The sequence below is a fragment of the Silene latifolia genome, chromosome 11 (assembly GCF_048544455.1).
Source record: "Silene latifolia isolate original U9 population chromosome 11, ASM4854445v1, whole genome shotgun sequence".
In the NCBI taxonomy this organism is placed as follows: Eukaryota; Viridiplantae; Streptophyta; class Magnoliopsida; order Caryophyllales; family Caryophyllaceae; genus Silene; species Silene latifolia.
This window is the reverse complement of record NC_133536.1, coordinates 108831054-108842954: the sequence shown is the minus strand read 5'-3', so window position 1 is coordinate 108842954 and position 11901 is coordinate 108831054. Positions and strand designations below refer to the sequence as shown.

Here is an 11901-nt window from a genome sequence, read left to right as displayed (position 1 = left end):
TGAGCAAGGCCACTTTGGAGATTCGTTACATTAACTGGGCCGCATGTCGGTGGATGGTTAGCTTGGTCTTTCGCGAGTGTCAATTGCGCGACTTGTTCTCTTAACTCCACGATAACAGTTTCATTCTTGCTACATTTCTCCCCAAACTGTTGTGTTAAGTTCAACATCAGGGACTTCAATTCGGCAATTTCCCCGTTTGTAGAAGGAGAGACCGGCTGCGACGCTGGTGTAGAAGGAGTAGAAACATTTTTCATTTCTTCATATAATTGAGAAAAAAGGAACTCCTTGCTTGTATTTCTGATAAGCAAGGACGCGCTCAATGCTCGCTAGAAAATCAATAGGGTCATGCCCTTCCATGCCACATCTACCGCATATCTCCACATGCTCAGTAATTGCACAAACCTGTGCACTCTCACTCATAGCCTCCGTAATCTCCACATTACCTAGACTTTTGCTAGGACTTTCCACTACAGCTGTAGCCAACTCGTTAACTTGCCCACTCCCTCGCGGATTTCCATATTATGCAACATGGATAGCCATCTCTTCAATAAGACGCCACCCTTGATCATCCTCCACATTTTTCGTGAATCTCCCCTTAGCTACACTATCAAGAATAGCTCTCTGGTTCCGATATAACCCGTTGTAAAATTGGGTGCAAAGGAACCAACGCTTGAAACCGTGATGAGGCAAAGAACGGACAAGCTTCTTGAACCTAGTCCAAGCCCCATCCAAGTCTTCAGTAGTCAATTGCTCAAAAGAAGTAATCTGAGTTCTCAAGGCATTGGTGCGCTGCGGTGGGAAATATCGCCTGTAAAAGGCTAAAGCAAGAGAACTCCAGTCGGTTACACCGGCTGCCTCCCTATCCAAATCCCTCAACCATTCCCGGGCATCATCAGCTAAAGAAAAGGGAAAGAGAACTCCCTTCACTTTGTCCTGTGTCACCCCAGCAGCAAGAGGAATGGTAGAGCAATACTCCGTAAATAGCTCTATATGCCTGCACGGATCTTCTTCAGGTACCCCCCTAAAGAGATTTCTCTCGACCAACTGTATATAGGATGGGTTGATTCCAAAGGTTCCCGATTCAGTTGTGGGTAGTAAGAAACCTTTTGGAAGCGAATCCACATTAGGCTCTGAATGGCTGGCTATATTCGGCATCCTGGCAGATAGAGTTTACAAAGCAGAGCAGGTGCGGCGATGTTCTCATATAGAACAGAATACCTGCAAAACTAATCAAAACTTTGCAAAAATGAGATCAGTCTCAAGGAATAAATTCCTTGAGATGAAAGACAAACTCCAATAAAGCAAAAAAATTGCGCCACCTCCCCGGCAACGGCGCCAAAATTTGACAGGGCAGTCGTATACCTATCAAAAATAACCAACTGGCTCTAACTAATATAGCTAGGGAAGTCGGGTCGATCTCCACATGGAGATGGGAAAATGTCAGCTTTGCCTAAGTTCGTCACGGTAACCAAATTGGGGGGTTGTATTTGATTGTTTTAAACTAAAAAGACTAAGAAAGAGAGGAAAAGCAAGAGAATAAAGATTAAGCAAAAATGGAGAAAGCAGCTAAGACAGTCGGTTCACCATGATCATTCAGTCAAGCAATCTAGGTCTCAGGTCAATGCAAGTATGGTCCGAGGAGCAGTGAATATCTCCTTCCGGTCTCAATTCGCCCTAAAGCACAAATAGCTTAGCTTCCGCCCTCACTACGGTGCCCTAATGTTCGCTACAAGTCTCGCCCTTTCCAACCTTCCGGTCCAGGTCAAGGTTTACTATGATAAAATGACTAATTGCGTCGACTCAATTAGACAGAAACATTTAAATGCAGCGATTAACAACAGAGACCACACAAGCACAAGACCTAATATGACAATTACTATTCCTTCATAATCATGGATTCCCTAGTCTTAGCAAAAGGGAATTAGCTACACATTACTATCGATTCAACAACAATAACATATAAATAATAGGAATCAAACATAATAATAATGAAAATGAAGAATCAAATAAACCGTAATAAAAGCGATGAGAGGAAGATAGAAACAAAATGATAATTGCGATTAAGAAATAAAAGGAGAAATAATACCGAATACAAATCCGAATCCGAGTAGAAAGGAGTAGAAGAAGAGTAAAATGAAGAAGCAGTAGAAAAAGATAAAGTAAAAGTGAATAATCAATCCAGAAGAGTTACGCAGTCTACTGTATTTAGTAGCATACGAAAATCTCCCCCTTAGACCTAATCCAAAGCTTAATTACAAAAGCCCATACGAAATTGGGCGGAAAAACTCTTATACGGGCCAAACCACTCGATCGAGTGGAAATAAACCACTCGATCGAGCAACTAAGCGACAAACCCTTCGATCGAGTGGCAATAAACCACTCAATCGAGTAACTCCTTGTATTGCCTTCTCGATTGGATACTGAAACTGCTCGATCGAGTAACCTTCAGTATATAAAGCATTCGATCGACTAGAAAAGTAGTCGATCGAGCTATTTTGGCACGTTAGACACTATGACACCTTTCGAAACCAGCTTACGCATCTTCAAAGTGATAGATTCCAAGCTCCGGCTCCTTGTTCTCCATAAATGCATGCAAATGGGACGAATTTAGGCTCGATTTATCTCCTCTTTGGTTTATTCCTGCAATTTACACAAAACGAACCAAAGTAGAATATTCGGGGGTATTTGTAGCTAGATGCCACGTAAATAATACAGAAATGCATGTAAAAATGAGGTAAAAACCTTATATAAAATACACGCATCAATTAGAATAGATTATCCTTTAATCTTTCTACAAAATTACACATTAATATTTCCTTAATTATTGTTCAAGGATTCTTATTAATTATTGGGTAATTGAAGATTAATTGGGTTATTATTGGAGAATTGACAACTCTTCATCAATCAATCAAGTTTTCTTCTATTATTCTTTCCTTTCCATTTGTTCATCTTAAGTTTGGTATAATTCCTTTACTCTTTACTCTTTATTGCTTATTTCTTCACTCTTTTATCATGTTCATACTTGTTGTGATGATTGACACCATTGATAACATGTCTTCCATGATAATGAGTGAATAGTTACTTAACTAGGATTAGTGGGGGATTAAGGGAGTTAATCATGGGATAGATTTATGTTTAATGGGTTCTTATGAATGCTTGCTTATTGTTCTTCAACTTATGCACATGTCATGTTTGATGAAATGCTTGATTGACAACCTAGCATGTTTCTCTTATCCTTTCAACAAGATTTGTAAGATATAAACCAACTCAAGCCTTGTTAGACCTTGCATAGAGTTGAATAGGGAAAACCGAAATCGACTTGTAGGTGTTGTAAAGTCTTAATCGAGTCGGCTCCGAGAAGTAAGTTTCCCTAGGAATTGGTTTGTTAGACCGTGCATGTAGTTTAATGGGAAGAACTAAGTCGATTGTAGGTGTTGTAAAGTCATGAATGACTCGGCTCCGGGACCCAAATCTTCCTATGAATTATAAGACATGAACTAACTTAATTCCAACAATAATAATTGCTTGCATCCACATAAATCATTTATGCTATCTTACCATGATTCCCTTATGATCCCATGACACCCTAGTATCTTTATTAATTGTTTACATCTCTTAATTTATTACTTGTTTTACATTATTGCTTCTATTAGTTTAGACTCACCAACTCTAACCCAACCAATTGTGACAACCCTAAGTGCAACTATAATTAGATTGAACAATTTTAGTACCCCCGTCCTTTGGGTTCGACCCCGACTTGCTTGCTATGCTTGTAGTTAGGTATAAATGTGTTTGAGAGCGGACAACGACACGCTCATCAGTCATGTTGAATTTTCACACACACATGTGTCGTGTCACACTTTATTTATTGAAACTCACGTTTGTGTGTCTGTGTAATTGTCACCTATTTCCGGGGTGACCTTTGTCGATCTATATGATATTTTCGATTATATAGGGAGCAGGTTAAGTACATGTTTTGCTTGTTGACGTCATCGGTATTTGGGCCGCGCTTTGGACTCGGAGTCGAGTAGTGTAGCATGGATGACATAGTCATAGACGAGTTGTATTTCATTCATTTATTAGTCTATGTTTGTAATAACTAAACTTGTTATTTATTTAATGATGTTTCTTAATTGTAATTCCGATTTCACTGCCTCGGGAAACCGAAACGGTAACATTTCCTAATTACCTTGGCCGGGAAGGGGGTGTTATAATGCCATACTCGACCGAGTACCAACAAGATCGGTCGAGTGCTAATACTCCAGAAGCCAAACTCCAATCACCTGATGACCCACTCGGTCGAGTATCCCCCACTTGACCGAGTTCGATAAACACAAAAACCTATGGTATTACAGTATTCCCTCATTAAAAATGAACTGCGTCCTTGAAGTTCACACCCATACCTACATAGCATCCATACATACCACTCCACAAACCAACACCACTCAACTCTCATCCTCCCATCTTGACACTAACTCACCCAACAACGCCTACCTCCGCTCACAACATAGCAACAACCATATAATAGCCCACCTAATTCCATAGTACGATCGAATACCAACAACACCAGTGCCGCCAATTTTGTCTTACTTCCATACCGCTCACTAGCAAATCCAATACCAACACAATCCACCAAGCATGATGTTACATTCTACCACCCATAAAAAGAATTTCGTCCTCGAAGTTTACTCACACTCATAAGCGTCACGACCAAAACTGATGGTAAGCGAGTCGTTGTTCACTCAATCAAACACATTTATATTCTCAACAAATATCTTGTTAGCGTTTAAGTCGAGGTCGATCCACGGGACGATGTGTGTTGGGTTCTATGTCTATCTATCTCAATTTATGCTAGTGTCACAATTATATGGGTTTGAAGTTGTGTTCTAAACTACGACAAATACAAATAAACAAATTAAGAACAAGAAAAGGAAATAGAAATGGAGATGTAAACAAATGATAAAAGACACTAGGGGATCATGGGATCATAGGGGAATCATGGTAAGATAGCATAAATGACTCACATAGATGCAAGCAATTATTATTGTTGGAATCAAGTTAGTTTATGTCTCACAATTCCTAGAGAGTTTTAGGTCCCGGAACCGAGTCGATCAAGACTTTACAACACCTACATCGACTTAGTCCTCCGTATTCAACTATATGCATCGTCTAAAAAGCCTTGAGTTAGTTTATATCTTATAAGTCTTGTTGAAAGGATAAGAGAATTATGCTAGGTTGTCAATCAAGCATTTCATCAAACATAACATGTGCATAAGTTGAAAGTACAATAAGCAAGCATTCATATGAACTCATTAAGCATAGATCCCCTTAATTACTCCCCTAATCCCCAACTAACTCTAGCTAATAGACTACTCACTACACATCATGATTATTATGCTAGCAATGATGTCAAACATCACAACATAAATGAACATGATGATTAAGCAAGATAATAAACAAGAGATTAACAAGTAAATAAAAAGGAATTAAGAATGTTACCAACTTGGAGAGTAAAGATGAACATAAATAAAGAAGAATCCTTGAATAAAGATGGAGACTTGTCATTTAGTCTTCAAATACATACGCAAGAGATCCAAATGTAAATAACTTGAGATGAACAAAGGAAATAAAAGAACAATAGAAGAAACCCTTTGATTAATGGTGGAGAGTTGTCAATTCCCCCATACAAACCCAAGAATTCCTTCAGTACAAAGCTAGATCTAAGATTGTTTGAGAAATTATTGAGGAAATATTAAAGTGCAATTTGTGGAATGATTAAATATTAATCTATTATAATCTACTCCTAATGAGAGCTTAATCTAATCTAAGGGAACTTAGCCTCTACTAAGAGGGCTTTCTCCTCTATTTATTACAAAGAAGGTTTTTTTTTTGGTGAAATGTGAGTAATATTATAACTGAACAAATAATTACATACGTAGCAATTTAGCGATAACTCGCTTGACAAAAACACAATAAGCACAACAAAAACACTATAGAGCCAATGCCCCAAACAACTACATGCCTATCAGATAGAGCCAACTCATGGCTTGGGGTTCTGCATTTTGTCCAAGCTTGAAGGCAATTCGTCTTTTTGCTTCCTCTTTGATGCTCTTTACAACCAGGTCTGGCCTGAGTATCTTCCCATTCACTCGAGCATTATTTCTTTGGAGCCAAGTATGATAGAAACAGGCATTCAATACCATGGCCAAGGTTTTCCATTGGACAGATTTTATTCCCATATCTGCTGAGCTTCAACAGTAGGCAGTTGCCTATATAACCAATGTTCAACAAGTGCTATGATCCTTTTACTATACTCACACTCAAAGAAGAGGTGTTCAACTGATTCAGGTTGACTGTCACAGAGGCAACAGTGGTCATCTGCATAACACCCAAACTTGAACAATCTGTCTTTAGTATTCAGTCCCTTATGCATAATAAGCCATGTGATCAGAGAGTGCTTAGGATTATTCCAGTTATTCCAGATGACTTTTGGCCATTGTTGAGTAACATGAGTTTATCTTAACCAGACATAGCCTCTACTGATGGAGTATCCCAACGAATGGGACCTTCAAGTACCATTGTCAATGCCATCTTTCACAAGTTCTTTCACTTTGCAAATGCTTTTCCATGACCAAGTTGCATCAGATTTTAGGGTGTATGAGTGCCAATCGTGGTGCTTGAGATAAAGCTGGTTAATCCATCAAATCCAGAGCCTGTCAGACTTACAGTAAATCTAATTAACTAGCTTAGCTATATCTGCAATGTTCCAAATATCTGCTTTCTTAATCCCTAGTCCCCCTTCCTTCTTGGGTAAGGTTACCTTATCCCAGGCCACCAAGGGGACTCTGTGATATTCAGAGCTGCTATCCCACAAGAGGTTTCTACATATTCTTTAAATTCTATGAATAACACTCTTAGGAATGATGAACATAGATGCCCAGTAGCTGTACAAAGTATTTAGGACAGAGTAGATAAGTGTTAACCTGTCAGCATAAGAGAGATTTTATGCACCCAGACTTCTTATTCTGTTAACCAATTTCTATGCTAAGGTATTGCATTCCTTCCTTGTGAGCCTGCCAGCCTGTATAGGGACTCCCAAATACCTGCATGGCATGCTTCCTTCAGAAAAACCAGTGACATTCATAATATCAGTTTTCAATTGTTCTGTCATTCCATTGAAATAGACCTCATATTTGTAGTTATTGATGTGACTCATATTTGAGCACATTTAGTCCTCGAATTAACCTCGTTCCTATGCTTTATAGTGCATAATTGGGTCATTTACTATCTTTAGTTTCCCATTTTGCATATTCTTTGAGGTTTTGTCCCCTTGGTAGGAAAGGAGTGCTAACCTTGCATTTACATGGCGAAATGGAGCTAAATTGATCGCATCTAATGACCAAGCATCAAAGAGAAGACGATACAAGAAGGCCTATGTAGATAATAAAGTGAAATGGGCAATGACGAAAGGATCCTTGCATCCCCGGAATGATCCTCGCGGATTATGAAGGAGGAAAAGAAGAGAAGCAGTCTGTCGTGGGATCCGAGCGGATCACAGACAATCCGAGTGTCTCCAACCACCACCATCCGAGCATCCCACAACCAAGACGCTCGTCTTGCAGACAAAGGATCCGAGCGTCTTCCAGACAATCCACTCGGATCACAGCCCAGAGAGCCCGTGCCACTTCCCAAGACGCACGGATCGTGCCATGACTAGCAAAACGGAGATGCTCATTTCCTTCGAGAGGAGCATTTCCTCAACTTTTCTTAAGGACTTAATAGTCATTTAAGCCCTTAGTAACCCTAATTCTTGTACCTAATCTTTATTATAAATACCCCATTGTACTACTTAGATTAGCATGCTCTCTTAATACTTTCTTAATCAAGTTCTAATCATTCCTTAATCTTATAATCAACTCTTAATCTAGTATTAATACAAATCTCAATACTTAATCTTTCATTAATTTCTCTATTGTTCTTCATTTTATTTTTAGTAATTAGAAGATTATTTGGGTTTATTTGGAGGATTGACAACCTTCCATTAATCATCAAGTACTTCTATTATTCTTTGCTTTATTATTTGGAATCATCTTCATAGGTATAATTCTCTCTTATACTTGTTAATTATTGTTAATCATTTTCATTTATTCATCATGTTTTGCTTTGCTAGTATGATTGACAACCTTGTTAGCATGTTAAACTTGATAATGAGTGAGTAGTTTCCTTAACTAGGGTTAATGGGGAATTAGGGGAAACCAACATGGGGATTGATTCATGCTTAAATATAATATGTTTTCATAATTAATTTGCTTGCTTGTTGTGATTTCAACTTATGCACATGTTATGTTTGATGAAATGTGAGCCTATGAATCCTTGAATTTTTTACCCATCACTTATCTTTTCAATGAGACTTGTAAGCTTATACACCAACTCGAGTCTCATTAGACCATGCATATAGTTGGATAGGAAGGACTAAGTCGACTTGTAGGTGTTGTACAATCTAATCGATTAGGCTCCAGGACCCAAACCTTCTTAGGGATTGTAAGCTTATACACCAACTCGATCCCATCACAACAATAAGTGCTTGCATCTAGTTGAGAACATGTTTGTATGATCAACTCCCATGAATCCCCTATGAACCCATGACACCCTAGTGCTTTTAATCAATTGTTTACATCTCATTTTAATCATCTTGCCTGTTTACATTACTTTGTTTTTATATTGTTGATTATTTTAGTTGACCTCCTATCTCAACCCAAATTGTGACACCTAAGACACGACCATTTACACTTGAAAATCCTACATCAATACCCGTCCCTTGGGATCCGACCTTTACTTCCCTCTTTACTAAGAGTAGTTTGGGAAGTTATAAATATTGTTTTGGTTGGTAGCTTTTGACGATGAAGTTTTGAACCGGACCAAAAATGGCGCCGTTGCCGGGGACGGTGTTAACTTGATTTGATTTTCATTAATTGTTTTTAGTTGTGTCTTTCTTTACCTTGGGGAAGTCAATCTCCTCAAGGTTGTTCTAATTGTTTTCAAGTTGTTTGATATTTTGCATGTCTAGGAGATCACAAGCTAACTTGTTACCCATTGATCTTGAAATTGAAAGAACTTTGACCAACAATAGAAGACTTGCTAGAGGTACTTTAAGAGGTATTGGAGAAATTGTGGACATTCAATCCAATAACATTGAGTTTATCAACCCTTTTGCAAGAGAAGGAGAGGATAACCCAATACAAAACCCACCACAAAACAAACCCACAATGCCTAAATTCTCATCACATTCCGTACCAACCGAGGAGAACCTACCAAAAGGTACTCCTACACCACAACATTTAACCGGTAATTTCATTGCCAAATCCGCACTCATACAATTAGTTGAGAGAAGTCAATTTGGAGGGATGCGTAGTGAAGACCCTCACTCACATATGAAGACTTTTTTTTACTATTGTGATGCGATTTCTCTAACCGGAGTTACTCAAGACCAAATCTGATGGGTCTTATTCCCTTTTTCTTTCATTGGTACCGCGAAACAATGGTTGAAAAGCCTAGACAAGGCCACTCTTGGTATTGATTCTTGGAAGAAATTGGCACTTGCTTTCTACAAGAAATTCTATCCTCCGGAAAAGACTAACATGTTGAGAGCCCAAATCATCGGGTTCAAACAAAGGGATGAGGAGTCATTGTATGAAGCATGGGAGAGATTCAAGGATACTTGTCGTTCTTGTCCACACCATGGATTTAGCGAGTGGTTCCTTGTGTAACAATTTTTGAATGGTCTATATGAAGACTCCCGAAACATTCTCAACTAGTATTGGTGCCCGGCTTCGCCCGGGCTACCTCTACTTACCATTAATTTTTTTTTTCATTAAATAAAATTACTTAAAGTTGCATAACCCATAAATTTATCAATAATATATTTTTCTTATAACATATCCTAAATTTACGATGAAATAATTTTGAGACAAATTCACTACTCCTGTTATTAATATTTTACTCTTATTAATGAAACAATAGTAATAACATTTCACTGCTAGCTCGTAATCATTGTTAATTTCACTACTCCCGCCGTAATTATTGTTACTGTCACTACTGCCGCATTAATATTGATAATTTCACTACTCCCGCCGTAATTATTGTTACTTTCACTATGAGTGATTACTATCATATAACTATATGCATTAAATCAAATCGAAAGAATTATGCAATATTATATATTATGGAATCTAACTTGAATTATTTATAACCTACTTATTATATTTTTGTATGTTAAATAATTAACATCTCTATACATCTAATAAACTATAAAGTTTAATAAAATTGCATGGATTTTAAATTTAATATACAATTTTATGATGATACATAAATGTGCATGTTTATACTAATTAATTATTTTATTTTAAGGAAATTGACCATCTTCTAGTCTTCTATAAATATTTTGGAAAATTACCATGCATCTTCTCTCTTTTAGTCTCCTTGAAATTAACCATTTTAATTAATTGTTTTATTTTAAGAAAATTGACCATCTTAATTAATTATTTTATTTTAAGAAAATTGACCATGTTTAGGAAAATTACCAAACTTCTATATAATTTAATTTTAACCCAAACTATATTATATTTGCATTGAGACCCCTTAATCGGGTCCATCACACGGTGCTATTGATTTAAAACTATATAGTATAATTAATTTGTATAACTTTCTTTAATTACATTAAAGTCCCTTGGTTTCTGGATTTAATATATAGTATTGATATGGGATCCAATGGTATGTTTACCGAAGTTGATGACAATCAAATATGGAACAAAATTGAGGAAATGGCGGTCCATAACTCGCAATATAGTAGGCCTCGGAAGGCTACTAGAGGAGGAAAGCATGAGGTGGATTCCATTACTCAATTGGGTGCTCAACTAAGTGCTCACATTTACACCATTAATTTGAAGTTTGAGAAGGCCATGGCTAAACTTGAAGAGGCCTCCAAATCACCCAAACAACATGTTAATACTATGGTGGCATCATCCTCAATTCCAAGTGGAGTATGTGAGAGTTGTGGAACTTTGGGACATGACCAAAGTGAATGTAGGGGAACAACTGAACAAGTGAATGCTTTCCAAGCGTACAAGAGTGGCACCCCTTATTCCAATTATTACAATGAGAATACCAAATTCCTTCCCAACCTTTCATACAAAAGCCAAAATGTTCAAAACCCTCAACCAACATACACCCCACCTCCAATGAGAAATCAAGCTCAAAGACCCTTTTACCAAAGCCAAGGTTATCAAAATCAACCCTCTTACAATCAATCCAATGACCAAGGTTTTGATGTTCAAAAAGCGGTCCTCCAAATGCAAAAGAACCAACAAGAATTTTTCACTCAAATGCAAAAGGATAGCCAAGCAAAAGATATCACCATCAACAACATACTAGCCCACACAAAGATGTTGGAAACCCAAATGTCTCAATTAGCATCTTCTAGCTCTCAAAGACAAAAGGGGCAATTACCACCTCAAAGTAATCCCCCAAGACATGAGTCGGTGTGTGACACCCCCATACTCCAAGTGCCTTACTAGGACCACTCAGGTATAGGAACGTCACAACCTCGGTTACCCGAGGCAATGATAATCACAAGACAATAAAGAAACGTACTTTAAAAGTAAATATAGTTTAAGTGATTACATGTCTCAAACCAAAACTGTTAAATGAAATACAACCAAACCAAAATTGTCTGCTAACAAAACTGATCAACTAAAGGATATCGCCTGACACAGCGGAAGACTCTTCTAAGTGCAAGTGATGACTCATCCCAGCTAGCCCATATGCATCATATCAAACCTGCTCAATAACTGCTCACCATCCCCGAATGGATCACCACAGTTTTTAAAACAATTAAACGAGGTT

General features: G+C 37.8%; 1 non-coding gene across 1 annotated transcript; it reads right to left on the bottom strand.

The window, feature by feature from the left end:
• Positions 1-9638: 9638 nt before the first annotated feature.
• Positions 9639-9745, bottom strand: LOC141615940 (small nucleolar RNA R71). The gene has a single exon (XR_012530325.1). It is a non-coding gene; the product is annotated as a small nucleolar RNA R71 (small nucleolar RNA).
• Between the last annotated feature and the right edge of the window lie 2156 nt (positions 9746-11901).